The sequence below is a fragment of the Chiloscyllium punctatum genome, chromosome 1 (assembly GCF_047496795.1).
Source record: "Chiloscyllium punctatum isolate Juve2018m chromosome 1, sChiPun1.3, whole genome shotgun sequence".
Taxonomy (NCBI): Eukaryota; Metazoa; Chordata; class Chondrichthyes; order Orectolobiformes; family Hemiscylliidae; genus Chiloscyllium; species Chiloscyllium punctatum.
Genome location: NC_092739.1, coordinates 4701824 through 4729692, shown reverse-complemented (window position 1 = coordinate 4729692; position 27869 = coordinate 4701824). Strand labels below are relative to the sequence as shown.

At 42.5% G+C, this 27869-nt stretch overlaps 1 protein-coding gene across 4 annotated transcripts in view; it reads left to right on the top strand.

Annotated features, from left to right (window-relative positions):
- The first annotated feature begins 12727 nt into the window (after positions 1–12727).
- Positions 12728–27869, top strand: part of fhdc1 (FH2 domain containing 1) — a 195426-nt gene continuing 180284 nt past the window's right edge. Inside the window, exon 1 of one of the 4 annotated variants that reach the window (XM_072588574.1) lies at positions 12728–13121. The gene's annotated coding sequence lies outside the window, so the exon portion shown is untranslated. Of the gene's footprint in view, positions 13264–14358; positions 14487–14533; positions 14736–27869 lie in introns of those variants that run through there. The other 3 variants (XM_072589800.1, XM_072589154.1, XM_072589061.1) reach the window with 3 other exon arrangements.

Below are 27869 nucleotides of genomic sequence, written 5' to 3'. Positions count from 1 at the left end.
GAGGATGCAGAGATACTTCAATGCAATTTTGACAAATTAAATGAGTGGTAGATAGGCAGGAAGCTGGAAGAACACAGCAATCATCAGGAAGGCAATGGCATGGCAGATGCAGTATAACGTGGGTAAATATGAGGTTGTCCACTTTGGTAGCAAAAACAACAGGAAGGCAGCTTATTATTTGGATTGTGATAGATTGGGAAAAGGAGAGGTGCAGTGTCACCTGGGGTTCTTGTACACCAGTCACTGAAAATGATCATACAGATACAGCAGGCCGTGGCAAGCAAATGGTATGTTGGCATTCATAGCAAGATGATTCGAACGCAGGAGCAGGGATGTCTTGTTGCAATTGCATAGGTCTTTGGTAAGACTCCATCTGGACTATCATGTCTGGCTTTGAACCCCTTACTTAAGGAAAGTTGCTCTGGCTATGGACAGAGTGCAGTGGAGGTTTAGCAGTCTAATTCCTAGATTGAAGCGAGGACTGCAGGTGCTGGAGATCAGAATCAACAGGTCAGGCAGCTCCCAAGGACATTTTGGGCAAAAGCCCTTCATCAGGAATAAGGCTTGTGGGCCAAGGGGACTGAGAGATAAATGGGAGGGGGGGTAGGGCTGACAGGAAGGTAGCTGGGAAAGTAGATGAAGGTGGGGGAGAAGGTGATAGGTCGGAGAAGAGGGTGGAGAGGTAGGTGGGAAGGAAGATGGACAGGTAGGACCGTTCAAGAGGGCAGTGCTAAGTTGGAAGGTTGGATCTGGGATAAGGTTGGGGGAGGGCAAATGGGGAAACAGGTGAAATCCACATTGATCTTGTGTGGTTGGAGGGTCCCAAGGTGGAATATGAAGTGTGCTTCCTCCAGGTGTTGGGTGGTTAGGGTTTGGCAATGGAAGAGGCCCAGGACCTGCATGTCCTTGGCAGAGTGGGGTGGGGAGGGCGGTGGAGTCGAAGTATTCAGCCACGGGGTGGTGGGGTTGGTGGGTGCAGGTGTCCCAGAGATGTTCTCTGAAATGATCCGCAAGTTAGTGTCCTGTCTCCCCGATGTAAAGGAGACCACATCAGGTGCAACAGATACAGTAGATGACATGTGGAAGTACAGGTATATATTTGTCGGATGTGGAAGGATCCTTTGGGGCCTTGGACAGGGCTAAGGAGAGAGGTGTGGGCGCAGGTTTTGCACTTCTTGCAGTTGAAAGGGAAGGTACTATGAGGGGAGGGTGGGTTGGTGGGGAGGGGGGTGGGGGCATGGACCTGACAAGGAGGTCACTGAGGGAATGGTCTCTCTGAAACGCAGATAGGGGTGGGGATGGAAAGATATCCCTAGCGGTGGGATCTCTTTGTAGGTGGCTAAAGTGGCAGCAGATGATATAATGTATGTGGAGGTTGGTAAGATGGAAGGTGAGCACGGTGAGGGGGGGGGGGGGGGTGGGAGAGGGAGCGGGGTTCTGTCCTTGTTGCAAATGGAGGGGTGGGATTCAAGGGCAGAGGTGTTGGAAGTGGAGGAAATGCACTGGAGGGCATTGTTGACCACGTGGGAGGGGAAATTGCGGTCTTTGAAGAAGGAGGCCATCTGGGATGTCCTGTGGTGGAATTGGTCCTCCTGGGAGCAGATGAGGCAGAGGCAGAGGAATTGGAAATAAGGGATAGCATTTTTACAGGAGGCAGAGTGGGAGGAGGTGTAGTCTAGGTAGCTGTGGGGGTCAGTGGGCTTGTAGCGGATATCCTTGTTAGTCAGTTGCTGGAAATGGAGATGGAGAGTTTCAGAAGGGAAGGGAGGTGTCAGAGATGGTCCAGGTGAACTTGAGATCAGGGTGGAAGCTGTTTGTGAAGTTGATGAATTGTTCAACCGCCTTGTGGGTGCACAAAGTGGCACCATTACAGTCATCAATGTTTCAGAGGAAAAGGTGGGGAATGGTGCTGGTGTAGCAACGGAAGATGGACTGTTCCACATACCCAACAAAGAGGCAGGCACAGCCCATGGCTACCCCTTCGGTTTCGAGGAAGTGGGAGGATTTGGAGGAGAAATTGTTGAGGGTGAGGGCCAGTTCAGCCAGGCGGATGAGCGTGTCAGTGGAAGAGTACTGGTTGGGTTGGTCGGAGAGGAAGAAACAGAGGGCTTGGAGGCCTTTATCATGGCGGATGGATTTGTACAGGGACTGGATGTCCATGGTGAAGATGAGGCATTGGGGGCCGAAGAAATGAAAGTCATGGAGTAGGTGGATGGCGTGGGTGGTGTCCCGAACGTAGGTACAGAGTTCATGGACCAAGATGGTGTCAAGGTATGCAAAGCTGAGTTCAGTGGGACAGGAGCAGGCTGAAACAATGTGTCGACTGGGGCAGTTAGGTTTGTGAATCTTAGGAAGGAGGCAGGATTGGGCGGTGCGGGGTTCCCAGATGATGAGGTTGGAGGATTTGTATGGGAAATCCCCTGAGGTGGTGATGTTGTGGATGGTCTGGGAGGTGATGGTTTGGTGGTGGGGGGTGAGGTTGTGATCAAGGGCCCCGTAGGTGAAGGTGTCTGCGAGTTGGCGTCTGGCTTCAGCGATGTAGAGGTGGGTGTGTCAAACTACCACAGTGCCCCTCTTGTCTGCGGGTTTGATGGTGAGGTGGGGTGGGGGTTGGAGCGGAGGGAGTGGAGGGCTGCGCGTTGCTGAGCATGATGGGATTTGAACACAGAACCTTCCACGAGCATGACAATTCCTAGGTTGGCAAACCTATGAAGAGTGGTTGAATTGATTAGGATTGTATTCTTGGAGGTTTAGGAGAATCCGTGGGAAGCTCATTGGACCCAATAAGATTCTAGCAGAACAACTGTAGAGTAATTGTAGAAAGGATGTTCCCAATGACTGGGGAATCTAGAACCGGGGTCACAGTCTAAGGATACAGCGCAGGCTTATTAGGATTGAGATGAGGAGAAATTTCTTCACCCAGAGAGTGGTGAATTCTCTGCCACAGAAAGTGGTTGAAGTCAAAAACATTAAATGTTTTCATGTGGCTCAATGTCTTAAAGGGTATGGGGAGAAAGCAGGGTCAGGGTACTGAGTTGGATGATCAACCATGAACATCTACTAGCCACAACAAGACATGATCCACTTCCACTAATACCCTTACATACAGATGAGGAAGGACACCACTTCGACTGGGACAACACATCCATCCTAGGACAAGCCAAACAGAGACACGCACAAGAATTCAAAGAAGCATAGCATTCCAACTGGAACTCTATCAACAAACATATTGACTTCGACCCAATTAACTACCCTCTAAGGAAAAGAACAGGAACTGACATCACCACAGGAAATGACTTCACCAACCCAAGGAAACCCAAAAACATATAGAAAGCGGGTCACTAACACCAGTGCTTCATCGGAGGTTCACTGATGATGTTACCTAGTATGGTGACGAAACATCTGAAAATGAACCTTCCAGCTCAGTGAGCAAACTTACATCCAGACAATGATCTTATTGAATAGCAAACCAGAGTCAAAGGGCCAAGTGACCTACTCCTGCTCCTATTTCTGTATTTCTATGAGTTGAAGCTGCCAAACCCACTCTGGGGTTCCCAAGCTGAGTTTTCCTGACAGCTAGCTTGTATGGCAAGCTTGGTAAGATCATAACCCAAGTCACATTGGGCTGCCATTTAACTAGCAACAACGATCATGAATTGGGACCTCACCACAGCCGAGTGAGAAGTTATCACATTGCTGGAGAGAAGTGAAGAAATTGCAGCAAAATTAACTTCATGTCAAAATGGGCCTTGCCAAACAACTCACCTGATTCTCCTGCTCATCCCAACATTGCCAATGTAGAACAGAACCTGATATGATTCCACACTGTTTTCTCTCTGTGTGCTTAACGTGGTACATGCATCTGATCATCTTTTGTGGTATATTGGGTAGGAATTTAAATGGGGAAAATATAAAAATTAGATTTTATTTTTAAAAAGGAAACATTGGGGCAATAAGGAAATAACTAATTTATTGCAATCTAACTTTTTTTCATAATATAACCCTGTTTACACATGTATTCTGTTACTGTGTGCTTATAGTTTATTAAGTGAGGCTGTTGTGAACAACAGTAGCATATATTCCATGCAATTAGTTATACATTATTCCCCATTTACTCTCCACAGTTTTTTTTGGAATTTCATACATTTTATTTATATCTAAATATTACTTGGTTGTAAAGCTTAAGTCACAGAATGGGGAATAAATTTTAAACAATCACATTTCTACAACCCCAAATGCAAGATGGGAAAAAAAACTCCAGAACTTAATAATCATTTATTTCACGATAAAGGTGTGTTGTTTTGGCTTCTTATTGACTGCAGGGCCAAAAATACAACACTGTTCTCAGACAGAGGACATTGTGAAATCCATAGTATGTCAGATCATCTAAGGTCAGATCTTACATTATTGCCAATTTCATTCAAAGGTACACATTCAAACTGGCCATTCTTCATGAGTGAGTTCAGAAGATGGGCACAGCAGTCAATGGGGCTGCAAACCTCAGTTCCATTCTGTCTTCACCTAACGTTCAGACATATATACGTCAAGCAAGAATTATCTGACATATATACGTCAAGCAAGAATTATCTGATAGCAATCAGGATTAGGACTCCTTTGCTGATTTCTCCACTCTCTAATTGAGGGCATGAAGATCTCTGTGGTGCCCACAAACTGTCTTGCAAATGCAGTTGTAAATCAGTGCACTCTAGGCATTGAGGCTAAGATCCTGCTTACTAGAATTCCTTTGGGGCCAAGTAATTATTTTCCTTGGGATTTTATTGTGTAAGCCAACTGTTAGACGAAATGTGAAAATGTGCTTCTTCAGTCTAGCTGGAGTAATATCTCCCCAACATTTATGAAATATCTTGATGCCTTTAACAATGTGACTATTGACATAATTTTGCCAGCAAGTGAGATTCAGTCAGGGCAGGATTGAGACCAAAACAGTTGATGTACTCTGCAAATAGCACCTATTTCAATAATCTATAATGAACTACACCAATCAGAACTCATGACTAAAACAACAGCAGGATTCTCTCGTTAAAAATAGGATCACTTTTCCAGTAAAACTGATTGATGAATAATAAGTTTTCAATAAAAATCTATGTGTGTAAAATCAGTGTCAGTCACTTACAGCGATGTGGTCTTCAAGTCTGATTGTTTTGGGTGAATTATCCCGTCATCGCCATTCCGATGGGTCTTGTGGTGTCATTATATTCATACTAACTTAAATTTAACAACACTCGATAAAATATTAGTTGCCATTGTAAGATCATTTCCCATCTTCCTGGTCGTCTGTGTAAAAAAGGAATTCACCCTATGAGGAATTATGCACATCTATGAACACTGCATGGTACAATGTAATTTTGCAGCGTGTGTGCCATCTTGAAAATCCTTTTGGTGCTCTGTGTTTGTTGCCACTTAAGCAACAATGACATCACTTTACTGCACATTCAGTTGGGATTTTCAGTTTGCTGTTACAGAGGATAACACAGAGCTAAATATAAACTACAAATATGTTTTATTGAATGTGGTGTTTTAAAAGTATCCATCTCTGAAATTATGTAGATTTTCAAAGTTATATTTATGAAAAGGCAGAAGTAGATTTTTAGTTCTAATCTGACTATAGTCCCAGTTCTAAAACATTCAAAGGAAGTGTAATAAACAAAGATTGCTTTAATTATCACAAAACTGAAATTGATTGATCAAATGACACAGAACTTACCAAAGAATGGACTGGACCACCACACACCAGGGAACAAATACCTTTCTTGGACTGGAATGGATGGGTCCATTACAAAGGAAGGAATAAATACTTATTCTAGATAGGACCATCACACACCATGAACAAATACCTATTCTGTACCTCCTCTCACACACCAGAGATGTTAACATTATGTGAGATTTGTATATTATATAATGAAGGTATATCTCAACAGAGGGACAAAGCTATTCAAGCTTTTCAAAGATCATATGGAGTGCCTGAATTTTTGAACACATTACTTACATAAATTAGATATCAAACAATCAGGACATTAAATGAAGCACTAAAAATAGTCAGAGACTATTCAAATTTTAAGGTCATGGATGTAGTTCCTATTTAGAAGCGTAATTTGATGCTCAGTGAGTTAATGTACTCTTTATTTTGGTACAGAGCTGTATTAAGCAGGTTTGTTCCAATTTTGATCCCTGGTTTGTAATGAGTTGGTTTGTCTCATCTGGAAAGGGTACGGCATATTAGATAGTTGATTTTAGCAGTTCGCCATGACTCTTGTTTCAGATCGTTATCTCGTGATCCCACTTGAACATTTTTGTATAACGGTTGGTTGGGGACAAGGCCTTGATAACAGTAGACCAACACCCTATCCAAGATAAGGTATCTTGACCCAGATAACTGATTAACTCTGGGACCTTCCTGTGTGTTTAGGAGAAAGTGAGGACTGCAGATGCTGAAGATCAGAGTCGAGAGCGTGCTGCTGGAAAAACACAGCAGGTCAGGCAGCATCTGAGCAGCAGGAGAATCGACGTTTTATTTATGCAATATAATGCATTCATATACCGTGCCATTGCCAGAAAACGCTGTGAAGCATGGAGGATGTCATTTTCAGTAATCTTCTACATACAGCGTATTCTTTACTCCTCAATCATTTTGAGCGACAGCCTGTCACTGAGCTAAGCATTACCTGGGAAACAAAGCAATGTGTTAGATTACACTTGCCATCTGTTCAGTCTAACCATGTACATAGAATAACAAAATACTACAAAAGGTGGCTATTTGACTCACTGAGTCTATGACCTTCTTTCAGGGAATGATTCCAAATGATGGCATTTCTCTCCCTCAAGTAATTAACTAATTCCCTTTTGAAGCCATTATTGAGTCGATATCCACTGCCCTGTCAGAGAATACATTCCAAATTCAAACAGATTTAGATGAATCTTGTGTTATTTTTGTCACCATAGCATTTCAGGGGGATGACACAAGTGATTTATTCCAATTCTCTTTACAAGGTGGCTCAGTGATTAGCACTGCTGCCTCACAGCACCAGGGACCCAGGTTCGATTCCAACCTCAGGCGACTGTCTGTGTGGAGTTTGCACATTCTCCAGTGTCTGCGTGGGTTTCCTCCCACACTCCAAAGCTGTGTAGATTAGGTGGATTGGCCATGCTAAGCCACCCATAGTGTTCAGGGATGTGTAGGTAAGATGCAGTAGCCACGGGAAATGAAGGGTTACAGGGAGAGGGTTGGTGTGGGCTTGTTGGGCCAAATGCCTTGTTTCCACACCGTGGGGATTCTGATTATTGCAGAGAATGAAACGTTTGGTCAAATATTTGAGCTCAAAGACCTTTAACTTGTGCAGGCCTCCTTCAATGTTGATTTTAACATATGAAAACAGACTTAAGCTTCTTCTAGTTGTTATCGCCAATCTTACACTAGTTGGAAACTGGTTCAGGGTCATTAAAATAATAATTTAATAATTTTCTTAAAGAAGAGTTGCCTTCTGCAAAATCTCTGATAATTGGGTTGTCTGATGGTGTACACCTGTGTGTTTATCATTAACAACATAATCATATGGTACCATTAATACTAAAACCTGGTAGTACTAAAATCTTTAAAAGTATTTCACAGGAACACTATAAAACCAATACTGACACAAAGCCACGTTAAATGATTTTAGGCCAGGTGACCATGCTTAAAGATGTAGATTTTAAGGAATATCTTAAAGGAAGAAATCAAGGGAGACAGTTCAAGAGGTTTATGAGAGGTCTTTCAGAGCTTGATGCAGTCGCTTTCACTGAGGTTTCTGCTGAGCAGCTCTGTGACGCAGGACTCTATGCTCTATAACCTGTTCCCCAGGATGCATACCAAGACAAACATTGACTGCTCCTGGAGGACCATCGATGTAGTGAAAGACACTCTTTGGTCTGCTTGAAATTTGTTGGCTTTCCACAGTGAGGAGTTGACCTCAACAGAATGTTGCAGATTGGCACATTCCAAGGTCCAGGACTATGTACTGAGAGGCCCACTGAAGCTTGAGACAACTGCTGCCAAGACACAGTGACGAAAGACCACTGTCTAAGGTCTTTCTGCTGAAGTTAAATGGGGGTCCATTCAGTTATCAGATCCTCCCAGTGCCTCAAATATATGTAAATTAACCATGTACAAGTGAGAAATGCCTTGGGGGTTTGTTTTCTGTAGTCAGTCCAACTCCAATGTTCGCTTGTTCTTTCTTATGTTACTGTGTAGAACTGGATTGGGGGTTGTAAGTGATTAAGTATGTATATAAAGATATTTTTATGAATAAAGTATATTTTTGAAAATAAAAAAAAGCCAGAGCTTAAAGCCTAGGTAACAAAAGGCAAGGCTACCAATGGTGCAGTGATTAAAATTGGAAATACCCAAGACGTCAGAATTGGTGTCCACCAGAGATCTCCCTCCTGTTCTGGAACTGGGTGAGATTACAGAAGCAAGAAAGAAAGGACGGCTTTGAAAACAAGGTTGAGAATTTTGCAATTAAGGCATTGTTTGATCAGGAGCGAATGTAAGTAGTGAGTACGAGGATGAAATGCAAACGGGACTTGGCACAGGTTCTGATATTTGCCAACAAGATTTTGAGCAAACTCAAGTTTACAGAGGACATTGAAATTGTCCAGAAGTGTGGGAAGGAGGTCAATGAACTTCTCTGCTCTGCCAGGTTAGTGCCACCATCTTCACTCTGCCACCTGACATTCACTCTATCTCTACTACTGCACCCACCTCCCACCAAAGCACATGCTCTCCCACTCTCACAAAGGCACATAACATCTAGCCCTGACCCACCTTTGCCCTTGCCCCAACCCCCACACCCTGGGGCAATCTCCCTGCTTGCTCATTCACTCAAGGTCCCTCTCCCCCACCTGCATCAACACTGACAGCTCTGTCACTCCCCTTTGTATCACTGTATCCCTGACTGTGCTCCTGCAACTTCCTTGTTTGGGATCACAGGATTGACTCTCGGATGCCAGTGTCCTTGGCTATGAGATGGGGGTAGCTGCTGCCTGTAGAGCAGGCCCTGAGGTGGCAGTCCAAGGTGGCAGTGCAGAGGAGCAAGTTGTGAGCAGGAGCTGTAATTTACCTGCTCTGATTTTCAAGTCTCGGTATCTAGTTTCTGTCGAGCAAGTGACAAAATGGGAACTTGGATGTTAATGAGGTGATACTAGGTACAAATAAGGATAATGGTAAGTGATAATTCCTATTAATAGATTTATCACTGCTCACTAATAAGAATCTTGTCTTCAACTTAGTTGGAAATACTACTTGTTGCTTCTGACATTGAGAAAGGTTTCACTTGACCTCTTGTGATTCCCCCTAATTTCTCAGTATAACCCATGTTGTTCAGGCTTGGGAAGATGCCACCAGACTATTTATATGGAAGTTGAAAAACGTGGTGCTGGAAAAGCACAGCAGGTCAGGCAGCATCTGATGAGCAGGAGAGTTGATGTTTCGGGCATAAGCCCTTCATCAGGAATGTGCTTTTCCAGCACCACACTTTTCGACTGTGATCTCCAGCATCTGCAGGCCTCACTTTCTCCTATTTACATGGAAATAAACCTGTAGCTCAGATCTGTTTAAAGAAACCCTTTGTCTAACTGAAAGGCACCCTTGCCTCCAAAAGATCTGCTCAATTGTTCAATTGGTTCCTTCCCACAGCATTGGCACCTACTGTTGGACGACACAAGACATTACAGAGATGGACATAATTGGTCCTCGGGATAGCTCGAGTTTACAGGCAGAAGCTGATTTTAGGGTCAGTTCTGAGACCATACATGTGAACAGTTTGGTCTCGTTTCAGACATTGCCAGGGAAAAACATAGAGTCAGAAGCTGATGTTATGATGGCATTCCATTACTGGTATTTTTGTGGAGGATGCATGCCTGAAGGATTTAGAAAATTGGTTCATTCTCCTTAATGTTATTGAAGGGACAGTGGAATTTGTTTTTTTCAAAGATGCTTGCTGAAAGTCATAAATATGTAGCGAACTGCTTGCTCTTATTAGAAGTCAGGTGTTTGAGTTTGTGACTGAAAGTTTTGTGACTATTGTGATATTGTTTTGAAGTTCAGGTGGAGTACAGCCAGAGAACTCCCCTCACTTCATGGTCAGACTTTGCCAGCTTTCTCAGAAACCTACTTCAGAATTCATGTGAAAACTGAAGAGCTGAAACAACTATTCTCCTTGCAAGGTTTCTCAAGGATGTCCTCTTAATATCTCCTCAACAAACTGTGTCTGAAGATCTCAGTGACAAATATCTGTGTCTAGTGACCCGTAAATGTGTTCAAGAATATTAGTCTGAAGGCAATATGGAACATTTCATATATTAACTGTTTATTCACAATAAGTAACTACTATATTTGGCAAATGTGTTTATTCTTATTTTGACATAGTAGAATAAGTCTCCTTTCTTTCCTTAATATGTGTGTGTGTGTGTGTGTGTGTGTGTGTGTAGGGGTGTGTGTGTGTGCGGTGGTTACTTAAAAGTATAACTATTTATACTTTAATGTTTCAAACTATATGTTAATCCATTTTTTCACCTTTGTTGAATAAGTTTTGTTTTTCTAAAATAAATAAATGTTAAACATAGAAACCTGCTTTAAAATTCTTTTTATTCTGAACTATGAAGATAAAGTGTACAAATGGCCACTTCAGTAACTGGACAAAGCATTTAATTTATGTTATGACCAGTGGAGTGGACTAATGAAAGGAAGGTAGCACAATCTTTCAATCTCTGTTCTAGAGAGACCAATGACTTCGGCCTTCCCATGTCTAACTGAAGAAAATTTCTACTCATCCAGTAAGGAATGTCAGGTAAGCAGCCTGACAATTTAACAACAGTGGAGGAGTCAAGTGAGATTGTGTGAGGTAGAACTGGATATTATCAGCATACATGTGAAAAATGATGCTGTTTTTGGATGAGGCGGCCAAGGGACAGCATGTACATGAGAAATATAAGGGGGCTAAGGATAGATCCTTGGGGACACCACCGACAATAGTGCAGGAGCAGGAAGAGAAGCTATTGCAAGTGATACTTTGGCTACATTTAGTTAGCTGGGAATGAAACCAGGCAAGTTCTGTTCAACCAACCTGGATGATAGTGGAGAGGCATTGGAGGAGGATAACGTGGTCAACCAGAAGGTGAAAGACAAGTTAGGAAAGATAAGCAGGGATTGGTCAACTTTGTCACCTCAGTGTAGAACCTAACTTGTAACTTTGATAAGAGCCATTTTGATTCTTTGGCAGGAGCTGAAAACTGACTGGAAGATTTCAAACATGGAGTTGTGCGTGTCACACCTCTGTGAGTTAACATGCTGGAAATCAAGTCCAGATATTCCTGGAGTGTCACAGAAATTAGAGATTTTATAAGAATATGCACACTTTGCCAATTTACCTGTCTTTTTAAACCCAGTTGGACAGAAAACATGGACAAATAAATCAACTCCTTCTGGAGATAAACAATAAGGAATCGATTCAGTCACAATCACCCAACTGATGGCAGGCAGAAGACCTTTGTCATCAGTAACTGGTCACCATTCCAAGGAACAATGTTACTGCTTGTCAGTGAAATCTCATTTTGTCTACACTTCCTGGTTCTAGATGTCTGCAATTAAGGTTCCTCTACTGCTTGAAGAAAGCCGTGTAAACAACACTTATAATGAGTGTGGACAAGTCCATTTTAAAAAGTGCAGTAATCCTTCACAAATCCTCAATTCTTAAAATAGTCCTATTCCTGAGTCAGTCTGCAATCCAGTTTACAGACAAATAAAAAGTTATGGTGTTTACATAGGAATGCTAAGCAAAAATTTAGGAGGTGATATGTTCAAGGACCTTGGAAAGGAGATGCGGATTGGAGACACAGTAGTAATTTACTAAGACAGTATGATGAGTTTTTTTTGTAGAGCACATATAAACAAAGACAACATCTGAAGGGCTGGAAACTTTAACAATATTAGACAATATGAGGATGATGGTTGGTCATGAAGTTCATGGAATTAGGATCAAGGAGTTAGGAAGTGGACAAGATGTGTTTGGAGGGGCCATGATGGGAACAGGGAAAGAGTCTAGAGATCCAAATTCAGGGCTAAAGCTTGGAGACATTTTAGAAGGCTTTGGCATAGTGAACTAAAGGAAGAGAGGGTTGTGGTGAAGGCAGTTGAATAGATGATCTCAATCTCACTATCATTTGGAAGCTCAGGAAAGAGGGGTTTCAGGTGATGAATTTCAAAGCCAAAGGTTACTTCTGCATTTCAGGGTAATCCTGGAATAGTAAGCAGTTTATCAGACAAGGGTAGAATCGATAGTGTTTTATGTGGTCCAATCAGAGCTGGCAAATAATGAATGAACCCATTGTCTGCTGTATTCTGACAACTCTGTCTCTCTTGGACTGAAAGGGCACAAACGAAGGCTGCAGGAGGTAGGATGGTGCAAGTTAGGGTAATGGTGTTACTGGGGACTAGGGCATCATTGATAAATGTGAGGGTGTGGCTGAGCAAATTGGCAGCTGCAGAAATGATGGTGTGCATATGAGGCCGTTTATTTCCCACATGTGGCCTTAGTGTTCAGAGGTTCTGTTGCATTTCTTTGATGTTTACTGGGTGGCAAAAGGCACAAGGAGAATAAAATGCAAATGATGCAGGCATGAGTCAGTGATAATTCACACTGGATTGGTTGGGTGTTGGTTCGGCTCGGCATTTGCAGGGTTTGGTTTAATGATTATCGAACTGTTATAGCACTTTCGGTTTTACATTTCCATTTATAATACACCACGAAGCGGAACTTTATTCACTTATAGGCCATTGTTGTGGGTAAGAAAAGCGTCCCTCCGACCTGTGTGGACGGAGTAAGTAAGGCACGGTGAGGTAGATGGTCTTACAGAGCAGTGAGTCAAGTGAAGGCACAGGGAGGTATGCTGCTGCTGCAGACAGTATCTGTTTCCTGATAAAGGTGAGCTTGACTCTCAGCACGGCGGCAGTGTTGAGGTTCACTAAACGGTGCAAACACCCGCGTTATCCCCACAGCCGGCGGAGCACACAGACCTGACCTTCCCCCTCCCAGGGGCTTCACATCGGTGGGAATCTCTGGCTCAAAGAGGTGGGTTTTTCGGCTCGACCTTAAATGTTTGGCTCTGGCGAGGTTTGAGACAGTTTGAGTGGCGATTACTGTGAGCCAGCCATCTGGGGAGATACCGTGGACCCGAGTGGATCCCTCGAATTGCAGCGACATCATTTCTGAAGTAAATGATCGTTACCAGATTAATTCCAAAATATAAGTGGGAATGCACGCGGTGTTCGTGGTACCGCGGGCTAACCCCTCTCAGTGTGTGTGTGTGTGTGTACACCAAGGGGCTAACATTGTCCTCCAGCTGCACACTGAGAGCAAGACACTGGGGCTGACCCCGGGGATAGCGGACGGTTTCAGGCGATGGGTGCTGTCTGAAGCCCCAACCTCGCCCCCACATCTCCGGGTGGGAACACCCAGCCTGCTCTCGGCACGGCCTTGGGGAGGGCCACCCCAGGGCTTCGTCTCAATTAGGAACCGGACAATTCCCGGCTGGAAACCGCAACGGAGCAGGAACCCCAGGGCCAGTAGTCGGAAACTGGGAACGGGCCATTCCCGGGATAGAGGGGGACAGCACCGATCCCGGGTCATTCGCGGGATAGAGGGGGATAGCACCGAATCCGGGCCATTCCCGGGATAGAGGGGGATAGCACGGAACCGGGTCATTCCCGGGATAGAGGGGGACAGCACCGATCCCGGGTCATTCCCGGGATAGAGGGGGATAACACGGACCCGGGTCATTCCCGGGATAGAGGGGGATAGCACGGAAACCATTCCCAGGATAGAAGGGGACAGCACCGATCCCGGGTCATTCCCGGGATAGAGGGGGATAGCACCGATCCCGGGTCATTCCCGGGATAGAGGGGGATAGCACGGAACCGGGGTCATTCCCGGGATAGAGGGGGATGGCACCGATCCCGGGCCATTCCCGGGATAGAGGGGGATAGCACGGACCCGGGCCACTCCCGGGATAAGGGAGGGAGCAGCCTCAGGGCTGAGAGTGTGGGATGTGGTGAACTCTCGCTGCTGCACTTGTTGGCTGCAGTCCCTGTGGGACTCCTGGACCCTCCTGAAGCCCTCTCACTGCCCTGTCCCTCTCTCCCTCTCTCTCTGGTGTGTGTTGTCCCGCGGACCTGGCGGGGTCCCCCCCAATGTAGTTAAATCTCAGGGGTTTTCATTTGACACCAGTGTATATTGGGGGTGGCGGCTGTGGGGGGGAGAGCAGGGGGGTGTGTGTGTGTGTTTTCGCGCTGGGAGGTTGTGTGGCCTGGGCTGTGTTTCCCAGAACCCCGCCACCCGCTTCCCTCAATCATTCAGAGTCACTCAGGCAAACATGAGCAGGGTTGTAAGACAGACAGCACCACAGAGCGGCCACAAAGTGGCAGAACCGGATCTGCTGTAAGTTTTCTCCAGTAAAACTATTCATTTCCAAAAGACCACTTAGACATCAGTAAGGTGGGAAGGGAGTGTGCAGCAGTTGGGGAAGGACTGGGGCCTGACCTATTGATTGTCGGATTTTATATTCGAGTCCAGCGGTTATTGATCAATGTGTGACTGACGGGAAAATTGCGTTGCCTTTTTTAAAAAAAACATCAATTGGTCGCATGTGTATTAATATCGGCGATCAGGATTAAAGGCAGTTTACAGGTAGGCCGTTAGCACCGTGCGGAGAATGGGAAGCCGGTACAATGCATGTTTGCGCCACTTTTTTCTGAAACGAAACTGGACAAAAGCCTGTTGTTTCGAACTGAAATCGCCCTGGGTATGAGCCTGTCAAACAGGCAGAGCAGCGGCGTCTCTACCTTATAGAGGGAAGGGTTCAGGGGGAGACAACGGGAGCAGAGAAACAGCTATTCGGGACACCGACCGCGCTTGCTTTGTGGTTGACGATCAGATTTCGTATTGACAATGTATTGATTACTCATGTGAGCCAGAGGCAAGATGCTGCTATCCTTCCCCCCCGCACAGAGACCCCACAGCCTGCAAGTTGCAATGGGTTACTGAATGCTGCTACCCTCCAGCCATTGTGCGTGCTGCATGCGGGTTGACCCTTGATCTTTTTTTGGTATAAACTAGAAAACGTTGCACCAAACGTGTCTTTAATGCGTTCAGCATACAGCCAGGTTATGTTTGCTTCCCATGTTTTGTTTTAATTCGTTAGTATATTGATCGAGAATATTAGAACAATGCAAAGACACGCATTTTATTGGCTCACACCACAGCAGGGTGCGGTGTAGGTTCGTGTTTTAATTTAGTTTAAGAGGATTTGTACTGCGGTTTTGAAAATACCTAAATTTAGCAGGACCTGCCCTAGATAGATCAGGTACAATCCTTGCACTGAAACGGAATTCAACGCTGCAGAGCACATGTTCTGTTCAGTTGGCTTTTGTTTGTTCCAAAATATTTGACAAATTTGCATTGAGCAATAATTTAAATGTCTACTTTTTAACAGGGTAGCCATTTCAAAATATATTTGTTTTTGTTTTGGATAGATTTCCACCCCATTCCTGCAGGTCTCTAACAAAGATTTCAAAGTTAAAAAGATACGTTAATTTGATAAGAGACAAAACCTCCCAGTTGGATTTTTACCTATGAATTTATTTGGCCATCTTATGCATTTGCTTCCTCATGAATAAGGAGAATGCGACAAAGACTCTTAATTTTTGGACTTTGAGACAATAAGAATTCAACCTCTGATAGTCTAAACACTTGACTGCCATCCTTGTACCTTCTCTTTAGGTTTAATTTGGAGATGCCGGTGTTGGACTGGGGTGTACAAAGTTAAAAATCACACAACACCAGGTTATAGTCCAACAGGTTTAATTGGGAGCACTAGTTTTCAGAGTGCTGCTCCTTCACCAGGTGGTTGGCTTTCATGTTTTAAAGTTACACTTTACTGAAACACTTTGAATGGTTTGGCATTGGTGTTATGTTAATAGACCCAGATTGGAAGAGTTTGTTGGAGGGGCAGAGTGTCATGGGGAACCGGTGAACATCATTCTAGATACAAATTGTAATGTGTAACATAGGCAATTTAAACCATATGGGAAATAACAGGAAATAAGTGAAAATGTGTAGGGAACAAAGGAGGTTAAAAAAAAAGAATTTTCATTTTCATTGCACCTTTAATGTCCACAAATGACCATAAAGTACAGTACGTAAATGATGAATATTCCACGGTCTATTTGCAGGGAAATATTCTGCATTTTCCGACTTTGTAGGGAGGGCAAGTACTGGCATTGCCTGCTGGCCACGTGAAAATTACATACCATCTTGATGGCTCTCTAGACTTTGGGCAGTACTGGAGGTGACCATTCAGATAGCAGATTACTGGTGTGATTGTCTCTGGGAAAGGACAAGTCGGTTAATCTTTAAATTGTCTTGTTATCCAGAAGTAGCACTGGATTGTTGGGGCAAAGAGTATGTGTGTCTCGTTCTTATGGCACTGGATGAGGCAGGTGGTATGTTAGTTGGGTGGGTGAGTAGGTACATTTGGTCATAGATTAGTTAGGTTGTGTCAGCAAAGGTAGTCAGTTTGAGGGCTAGTGAGATTGAGTCGGGGTAGCCTGGGGGAGTAGTTATGTATTGTTGAGGAGATTGGTTGGAACTTGGGGTTAGCATGATCAGAAGGAGTAGTCTGGGTCAGGGGTGGTTGCAGGGGGATGGTCAGTAGGTCAAGGGAGGGTAGCAAGAGTCACTGTACATTATTGGGTGTGGTAAGGTGGGTAGTTGCCCAGGTGTAGACCAGTATTTTCCTAATGTTTTAAGGGTATCTATTCAGATAAGTAGATCAGAACTGTCTGAGGTCTGACTGTAACTCAGATCTGGGGATTCTGCCGAGGGGATTGGGAGGTTGAAGGATTTCTCCTCAGAACTTCCCAGGCACACGAGACAGAGATCAGCACATTGGGCATTTGTGGGGGTCCATCATGCCATTGTCCTCAGTGATGTGTAGACTGGAAGATTTGGGCCATACATAATTAGATTTGGTTGTTGGTTTGCTCGCCAAGCTGGTGGCATGCAATGCAGCCGTTTTGTCACCATGCTTGGTAATATCATCAGTGTGATTTCTGTGAAGCATTGTGGTTCTAATCCATGTGATATGTATATGATCAAGTTTGATAAGGTGTGTGTTGTCATTTCTGGTTTTCTGTGCAGTGGTTTGTATGTGGGGTCTATATCTGCATGCTTGTGAATAGCATTCTGGGTTAAAAACCAGGCCTCTCGGAATTCCTGTACGTCTCTAGTCAGCTTGACATAGAATAGTTATGGAAGGGCTTTTGCCCAAAACATCGATTTTCCTGCTCCTTGGATGCTGCCTGACCTGTTGTGCTGTTCTAATCACTCTAATCCTGACGGTTATGTTGTCCCAGTCAAATTGATGGCCGTCCTTATCTGCATGTATTGAGCTGAGGGAGAGTTGGTCTGTGCTGTTTTGCTGTTAGTTGGTGTCTGTGTATCCAGATTGCTAGGTTTCTGTTGGTCTGTCTGATGAAGTGTTTATGGCATACGTTACATGGGATTTAGTATATTACGTTTGCCCTGCTTGTGGTGGGTATGGGGTCTTTCATCTGGGGAATGCCATTCAACAAGAATGGAGATGTTGACCCATGTACAAACCACTGCAGAGAAAATCTGGAAATGACAACACCCACCTTGACAAACCAGGTCTTATGGTCATTAAGCGGAGTCGAACAACACTTCACGGAAGTTGCACTATTGATGTTACCAAGCATGGTGATGAGATTTCTCCATGGCAACCGACCAGCTCAACAGGCAAACCAACAACCACATCCACAATCCGAGCTACAAACCTTCACAAAAACCTTAAAAATGCTTCTTTTTTTTTGAGGAGTTTTCAAACGTATTAGTAAGCTGTATGAACATTGTTTATCTCCACTTTAGCAAGATTCCGAAACTATTGAATGAAGTGTTTTGTTCATTAGGTAGAAAAGCACAGAGTTGCTGACATTGGTGGTATCCTGTAGGGGATGTGCAGGAGGTGACGGAGGTGTGTGCAAGTGGTTTGATGAACAAACTTTGCTGGTACCTTTCTGAAATTAATTGATCTAAATTAGTTCAATAGTTGGAAATGGAGATAGGGAGCGGGCTGTCAAAACTTTCCAAAACTATGATGGAGACCAAGAGGAAAGTGCAGCGGGAAAAGGAAGCCATTCAGCGCATTTGACCTCTGCAACTCTTTGAAAGAGTGAACCAGTTTGTTTCAATCTTCTATATTTGCCTCAGCCTTGTAAATGTTTCATTTTTACTTATAAATTTAATTGTCTTTAAAATACCTTTACAGACAGATATCCCAGGTCTTCAGCTGTCTGCAAAAACATCCTTCTAATCTCATCTCTGGTTCTTTCATTACCTTAGCCTCTGTCTGCTTGGTACTGATCCTTTTTCAGAATGGAAGCACTCTCTTTTGACTTAGTCCTTCATAACGATCTTCTTTATTTTGAACTTGTCTTGTAAATCTTCCCCCAAACCTTCTCTGCTATAAGGAGAAAGTTAAAAATCACACAACACCAGGTTAGAGACCAACAGATTTATTTGGAAGCTCTAGCTAGTGTTGGACTATAACCTGGTGCTGTGTGATTTTTAACTTTGTCCACCTCAGTCCAACACCGGTTCTCCCACATCATTGCTGTAAGGAGAATAATCTTATATAGATTAGCAAATTGGTCTTAAGAAATGGTGAATGGAATTGACAACTAGAATGCAGTGAGACCGGTTAAAAGGAAATAACGTTGGAACTGTTATATGGGCAAGATGTAGCAGAGAAAATTTGTGGTCTGTTTGTTGGATTGATTGTTGAAACCATTTGCACCGTGTGTGGCAGTCATCAATAAGGCAAGTAGTCTTGGAATGCGCAAATGAGAACAAAAAAGCTTGGGAACAGTTAAACTTTTTCCCCATCCAGGGTACTGCGTACAGCTTTGCTCACAATGTTGAGGAAGGACATCTCAGAACATCAAACGATGCTGAGGAAAGGCCACCCACACAGCATCTGACAGCTCAGTTGTCAGAAAGAGTTATGGCAGCTCTTTGCTTACACTCGAGAAGAGTAAGAGGAGATTGTATTGAGATACCCAAGATCCTTAAGAGATTCGGTCATTGGGGAACTGTTTACTCTGACCTGGAGAATGACAATGACAATAACAGGCATGAGATGAAGCTCTGATATGGGAGGCTGATTGGACAGATTAAATTGTCCTATGCAGAGGATGGTTAAAGACTAAATGGTTAAAAGGTGGTTAAGTGCCAGTCAGCCAGTGGACGTTAAAACACAGTAAATTTCAAGGGAGTTAAACAGTACAAAAATTAGCCATTTCAAGGGAGTTAAACAGTATAAAAATTAGCCAAGGAGTATTGGCAAAAAATTATTTATTCAGGGACTGACCATATAGACTGAAATGCTGTTTTTGTTCTAATGTTTCTTTTTGTTTTAAAAAAACAGTTGCTTCCTTTAGGAGATTGTAATGTTAGGTCCTAAAATTAATAAAGGCCTTTATACTTGAAGGGAGTAGGGTTATAAGGATGAGTGGTTTATTCCATGCAAAATGGTGTATTAGTATTATCTTTGTCTGTGTTTAGGAAGAGAAATCACATGTTTACAGAGTTATTCAAGTGTAAAATATTCAATGTTAGATGGTTACAGGTTTTAGACCTGGTAATAAATTTTGTGTACTAGGGAGTGCACTATGTGGAAATGCAGCAAATTGTAAAATAGGTTGCAGAGGTACTGAATTGTTCATTGGTGTCCTGCCAAGGTTTATAATAAAGTATTTTACCTGTCAGGGAAGAGCTCTTAGAAGTCATTAGCCACCTGGTTCACTATAACATACAGTTAAGCATTTTTGTCCACAACATGTCCTGCTATTGTGTTTTCTTCCTAATGTGTATCATAATGAGTTAAAAGCTAAGTTCACTCATAAATTGTCACTGCACTGTGGATGGAACACAACCAACTTGCTAAAGAATAATTGTGGAAGCTATTCTCTTTTACGAGAGGAAGTGGGGAAAACAAGAAATACCATTAAAATTGCCATTTGTTGAAAGGATGGACTCTTAATTATAATCCGCACAAGCCCACCCACCTAAAATATAGACCCTGGATTTCATTGCTATTTGAGGGAGTTGATTTCAGTAATAAGCATCATGTGGGTTTTGTTTTCACATCCTTTTGGGTTCAAGAAGTACAAATTCAAATTTGGTGGCAGGTTCAATTAAATACAAATAAAGTGTTGGTATCTGTTAAAATTGTGCAAGTATTATTTAGGACCTGAAATTATTTACACAGAGTGATATTTAGAATGGTTCCCCTAGATACACTAGTGCAAGTGCTAGTTAGATATCTTCAGGAACAATCTGAGTTCCTCTTTTTACGAATTGAAGTGTAAAGGTTTTGTGAAAGACCTTGCATGTACACTAAACTTGTAATCTCGCTGCAGTGCTCTGACAATTTGTCAGCATTTTCTCCAGGTTCTTATCTGTTCTCCACTTTAGTTAAGATTGTGATAATCTAGCCTGCCAACAGAACCAATTTTGTTCCTTGTTGTAGACACATATACTGACACTTCTGTTGAATATTTTTAATAAGATTCCTCCATTGGGCACAAAGGAGAACAGTGTTGACCAGTTTGAAATGAGTGTGTTTGTTGGGCAATCTATCCAACGTGAATAAAACACACTCATCTTTTTTTTAATCAACTCACCATAAAGGTTTTACTGAAAGCAGTGATAAAGGGCATTGGTACATTTTATTTCTTTCTCGTCCTGCTAATTGTTTCTCCGATTCTGAAAGCATTAATCCTTGCTTTGTTCCTGTTCCTTGAGCAAGTTCCAGTGCCTCATTCAAGTAGTTGTTTTGCATGTGAGAATCTTGGGGGAGTTTTGACAGTCTCCTTCACCGCGGGGATGGTTTACTTAAATGGTGCAAATTTTGAACAACCGTTAGTAAATAAATAGAAACAATTGACGTAAAACAGGCTTGTTTTGCTTTCAAGGAGCACTGATACCAGCAGTATAGTCCCTACCACCACCTATGTTGAAACTGGTTAGTTTAGCTGGGATTGAATCTGTGACCTTCCCAGTATATATGGCTTTGATGTAACTAACTGAGCGGGTTCTTAAATTGGAAGAGCATGTCAAACATTAAGAGCCTTGAATTGAACCTTGAAGTGATGTAGTGGTGAGATGTATCTTACATATACATTTCAATTAAATCACCTTTCATTTCTAAATTCCAAAGACTGTAGGCCTGGTCGACTTAATCTCTCCTAATAGGATAATTCCTCCTAGGTATTTGTTTAGTGAAGCTTTGTTGCTCCCCTTTAATGCACGTACATCTTTCCTTAGTTTACGAGACCAAAATTGTTCATGTATTCTTGGAATAGTCTCACCAAAACTCTGCCATAGTGTAGTAAGTTTCCTTCACTCTTATCCTCTGGTTTCTTTCCAATAAAGGCTAATGTATCCTTTACTGTCCTAATTGTTTGCTTTGTCTGCTTTGGGTAATATTTTGTGATTCATATATCTGGTCCCAATGTTCCCAAAGTTTGAGTTGGGTGGCATGGGGAAATTGGAAGGTCTGGGAAAAATGTTAGTGTGCAGCTGACAGGAGCATAATTATGAGCCAGTGCATTGAAAGCATTGCTCAACAATTGGGAAAAATAGGAGATTTAGACTCAGCTGCTCAACTACTGGCACAAAGTTCAATCGACGGTGCTGAGATTTATATTCATAAAGTGAGTAGTTGGGACCCTAACAGGGATGTAAGGCTTCACTTGGGCATCAGAAGTAGGTAGAGAAAGCTGAGCAGCCACTCGGTGTGGAAGCAGATGAGTCTCACGTTGGATAGTTTAGAGAGGGCCAGCTGCAATGGAGGAGGCTAGAGAAGCTTAGCACAAAGGGGAAAGAAGGTGCTACCCAAGGCATCATTGGCAAACCTGCAAATGGCAAAAACACTAGTGCCATAAGACACTGTGCCTATCCAGGCTGTTGGCTGTGGACATTTAAGCTCTGGTTCACAATGGTATGAAACCTCTTGGATCCCACACACGCAACTGTCGAGTTCATCATGGTGCTGAATTGTTATACATGTAAGTCATTCCAAGGGATCAACTGCGAACAATTTTGCATTCTTACCAATCTTGTTTGTCATTGCCATCAAGAATGTAATGCATACCATCTTCCAGAGTGCAGGTTCTGCATCCATTTTCAGATAGATGGGATAATATGGACACAGGGCATTTCAACAGAAGTCATCTCCATGCCTTTCACTTGTAGGTTGACCTACAATGACCCGTGACGTGGACAATCTCTGTCTTACCACTGCAGTTGACTTGACCTGATGTAATCCTTGCCAATTCCAGGGCTGCCTACTGAATGGGCTCTGTGTGAGGAGCTGTGCCACATCATCCCCAGTACAATACATTTCTCTTGGTTTATGTGCTTTCTTCTACAGGATGAAGAATGTTTCAGTAGAGGACTGTGCTCCCTCTCATTTAGGCCACTCCCTGTTTAGTTTTCATCTGAAATGCTTGATTCATCAGTAATGCTCCTTCTCAATTGCACTCCCAGCCTGAGGGTTGCTCACCTGATTTGATAATGTTAAAGGAGACATTTGGGAACTCAGTATGCTCTGATCATGTACATACTGATCAGTACACAGAGGCCTGTCATCCTAATGCCATTTACCCCTCGCCTTTCGAGATGGCAACAGACCATTGAAGTGATTTCTGTACAGCACCCATATCCTCTGAATGACTTCCTGGTGGCTGACCCCTATCCATATCCTGTTCATCTGGCTCAGCCGATTTCTTCTTTGGAATGGAGTGAAATGACTTCCTGGTGACAACATCTGCCAACTCGTAAAAAGAGACGGTGTAAGAACGTGGGTCACTTGGGGACATCTGCCTGTATATTGTCAGCTCTCTGATTCCTGATGCTTCATTCTCTTAGGCAACAGGGAGTCCAGTTGTGGCTGTCATTTGCCTATTAATGTGGCCTTTTCTCAGAATATCCCTACCTTCATGCCACCCTTGGGGAGATGATAATTGGGTGCCAAACTTGCCTTCTGACTGACTAGGTCATTTGCACTTAGACCAACCAGCCCCCATCACTACTCACCCATCCAAATGATCATAAATGCGGAAAGGTTTTCTGCTAGTTGATTTTCAGCAAGAACAAGATGATGTCTCGAGTGTTAGTGGCCTTGAGCCCTTTTGCTCATATCTTATACATGATTTTTAGGTAGTGGCTTGGCAGCATCTTGGAAATGTTTTCAGGCCATAAAAAAATGCCCAAGGAAGAAAAGCTGCTGCTGTTCAATGGCACAGTGTCTGAAGGGATTTCCACCAAAGAAAACCTACCCTGAAAACTTCAAGTTAAAAGAAGGTCTCTTCAAATTGATTTTCTAGTTTGTGTTCAAATTAATATCAAAAACCCACGAACTACAGTTTCATTATGCAAAATAGGGTTCAACTTGCTAATCTGCATTCTTATTTTGAAAAGAAATGAGAGTGGAGATTTTTGTTTCTCTCTCTCTCTCTCTCTCTCTCTGCCTGAATGCTACAAATGTACATTGTGTTTAATTACATTGCACAATCTGCTGCCCTGTCTCCAAACATTACACTTTTGGATTTGATATTTTGGTCAGATGTGTTGCCGTAACAACATTAATAAAGCTACTCAGAGATACAAATATAAATGGTCATTTACTAATATGAAGTTTGAGTATTGCTGAAAAAAGATGTTTTAAAGCTTTTCTGTACCAATTTAATGAGAAAACAGCATTTATACGGTATGAATGGAGGGTGCTGATTGGTTGATAATTGGACTCTGATTTATAGAGGCGTTGCATTAAAGAATTCACCCTTAAATGTTGATTAACTGTCAGGTTTTGTTTAATTTTAAAATCAGGCAGGTTGACTCTGTTTGATCAGGACATTAATGCGAGAAGTGAACCAGTGATTAGCTGGCATTTATTTTGTTGTGTTGCAACAAGTACAATGGGTGTCTGCAAAGAAGAGAACTTGTGTATTATATAGAGCTTCGAGTACACACAAGTGCACTTCGCTGCAAGTCTAATTGATGATCATAAGTTGGTTGTCAGTATATTTCTTTGCATAATTTTTCAGGATTACCCAGCAAATGTTGTTGAATTGCTGAATCACATTTAATGTTGGGCATTGTGAGTTTTTCAAGCACGGACTAGTTGGGTACACTCAGTAGATTGTTTGTTTCAAACAGCTGAAGGGATATGTTTTTTGATATTATTTGTCAGTCTTTGTACAGCATATCTAACTGACATAACACCAGTACTGAAATGCATATAACACTTTACTCATTTGTGCAATAGCTTTCTTGGTTTGATGGCACCATCCTGTTGATGGCAAGTGCTACTTGTGTTGCTGCTGCGTAGTAACAACGTGAAACATCTAGTCTCACATAAATACTAAGAATTGGTATTCTTGCGAATTGTCCTGATGAGTGCAAGATGAAAAGATTTGACAAAATGTGTATTTTTCAGCAATTCATATAATACAGCTGTTAAACTCAACGATTACGATGTACGTACATATTTAGATATTTTATAAAAAACCTCTATGGACGTAAGAAATTTCAATTAGTTAAAATTCAATTGGTGTGTGACATTTTAAATAAAGCATAACATTGTTGGTTCATCTTGCATTTCTTAGTAGGAATTTCTTTGCTGTCATTCTGGATTGATTTTCTTCCTATTCTCCAAGTCATTTTTCAGTGGTACTTTCTGTTTGGTTTCTTCATTTTGATTTGTATATGTATTACCTTTTCAGTTTTGATTTGCTGATATTTAACTTTGGGCAATTCAATATCGTGTAATAGCAACAAAGCTTCTTTGTCGGTAAGAACAATCATTTCAAAGTCAATTGTCAGTGGCAGTGTTTTGGGCACTTAAAAACTCTGGGTGAATAATTGACAGTGTTACATGGTGTGAACTGTAACATAGCATTCTCTGTAAATCCTTCTGTAATATGAAGAATATGAATAATATGGGATAATCCAAAAAACGACAAAACAATTTCAGAAGAACATACATTTCAGATTAGTATCATTATTCATTGACTTCTTTAAAAATGTTTTAACTCTGTATAAGTTGCAGGAGGGATGGCCTGAAGCACAGGAAACATCCAAGTAATGAAGCGAAGTCACAGACTCATAGAGATGTACAGCATGGAAACAGACCCTTTGGTCCAACCCATCCATGCCTACCAGATTTCCCAACCCAATCTCGTCCCACCTGTCAGCACCTGGCCCATATCCCTCCAAACCCTTCCTATTCATATACCCATCCAAATGCCTTTTAAATGTTGCAATTGTACCAACCCCCACCACTTCCTCTGGCAACTCATTCCATACATGCACCACACTCTGCGTGAAAAGGTTACCCCTTACGTCTCTTTTATCTTTCCCCTCTCACCCTAAACCTATGCCCTCTAGTTCTGGACTCCCCCACCCCAGAGAAAAGACTTTGTCTATTTATCCTATCCATGCCCCTCATGATTTTATAAACCTCTGTAAGGTCACCCCACAGCTACCGATGCTCCAGGGAAAACAGCCCCAGCCTATTCAATCTCTTCCTATAGCTCAAATCCTCCAACCCTGGCAACATCCTTGTAAATCTTTTCTGAACGCTTTCAAGTTTCACAACATCTTTCTGGTAAGAAGGAGACCAGAATTGCACGCAATATTCCAACAGTGGCCTAACCAATGTCCTGTACAGCCGCAACATGACCTCCCGACGCCTGTACTCAATACTCTGACCAATAAAGGAAAGCATACCAAACACCTTCTTCACTATCCTATCTACCTGCGACTTTCAAGGAGCTATGAACCTGCTCTCCAAGGTCTCTTTGTTGAGCAACACTCCCTAGGACCTTACCATTAAGTGTATAAATCTTGCTAAGATTTGCTTTCCCAAAATGCAGCACCTCACACTTATCTGAATTAAACTCCATCTGCCACTCCTCAGCCCATTGGCCCATTTGATCAAGAGCCCGTTGTAATCTGAGGTAACCTACTTCGCTGTCCACTACACCTCCAATTTTGATGTCCTTTTTAGAGGAAATGCTGAAAGAATTGTATTTGCATTTCATGCAGTAGACCAGATTTGTGCATGAAGTTTAAGGTCTTAACATCCAAGATGATTATTTTAAGTAGGGGGAACACAAGAGGTGGTAAATCTACAATTGAATATGTTATATTATGTACAGGAAAATTTCCTAATAAGATATGTAGATTGTAGGATATTTTGGTGAGGGCAGGCTAAACTATAAAGTTGTAGGAACATCTGAGATAAAGCTAATTCAGAGTATGAAAATTAGAATGTTCAAGTGAATACAGTACTTAGACAGGACATAATAGACAAAAATATGACGGTGTAGCTCTCAATGCCAGGGATACCTAGGGCATAGAAAAAGTTAATTCTGTGAACGATGGGAAGCTATAAAATGAGCTGTTGGAGTTAGGTATCACCAACGCTAAAAACCCCCAAAGAATCATGCAAGCATATGAGCAAGATGGTAATTTGATTTTTGAAGAGACAAGTTCGTTAGCTCAGTTGGCTGAATGTTTGGTTTGAGATCCAGAGGGATGGTGTTTGTTCCATTCCGGGATTGTCTGAGGTTACTGAAGGCCTGCCTTCTCAACCTTCTGTGGTGACCCTCCGGTTGAAGGTCAAGGTTAGAGTTGTGCTGGAAAAGCACAGCAGGTCACAGCATATCTGCAGTACCCAGTTTCACTCCAGTTAAAGGTGCCTCTTCTAATAAGAGAACAGCCTTTGGTCCTGTCCAACTGTGGTGACCTGCTACACTGAAGGGACAGGAAAGATATCTGAGAACAGAAAAGTTGTTTCAATCCAAAACCTTAAACAAAAATAACGGAAAACACATTTTTAAGAGCATTCCAGTACATGTCATGACAAGAAAGTTGTGAGACACAATGTTGATTTTGATTTGGTGTTCTTAGAGACCCAAAATATGTATTGGAAATGGAAGTTGGAACACTGCTAGAGGAACAGTAGTTTCAAAGTTGAGTTTAACAGATCTCAGTATGTAATGGCAAAATACAAACATACAGTACTAATAAGGAGCAGAAGGAGACCATTAAGCTCCTCCAACCTGCTCTGCAGTTCAAATAGATCATGCTGATATGTTTGGATGTTGAATTTCTCATTCCCATCTACCCCTGGAAATCTTGATTTCCTTGCCTATCAACAATGTATCTGCATTTTCTTTTTAAAAATATTTTAAAATCTTCCCTCCATTCCTTATGAGGCACAGAGTTCCAAAGTCTCTCAATTCTCTGAGAGAAAAGCATTGTCTTCATTGCTCTCACTAATGCTGTGTGTAATTGGAGGCAAAGCAGCCCTCAACGAAGGATATAGAGGCCAGGTCATTAGGTATGTTTAAAACTGAGATTGGTATTGAGTATCATGGTTATGGAGAGAAAGTGGGAGAATGGGGCCGAGAAACGTATCAGCCATGATTTGAATGGCAGTGCAGACTTGATGGGCTGAATGGCCTGATTTCTGCTCCTATGGCTTATGGACTTATCCTTACTTTTACATTCAATTTCATTTGTAATAAAAGGTAGCATTCCATTAATGTTCTTGATTACATGCCTTACCTGACCAATGTTTTGCGATTCACCTAAGTTGCTCTATGCCTCAGAATTCTACAGTTATTCTCCATTCAGGTTCTACATTTTAAAATTCTTCCTGCCAAAGTGAAC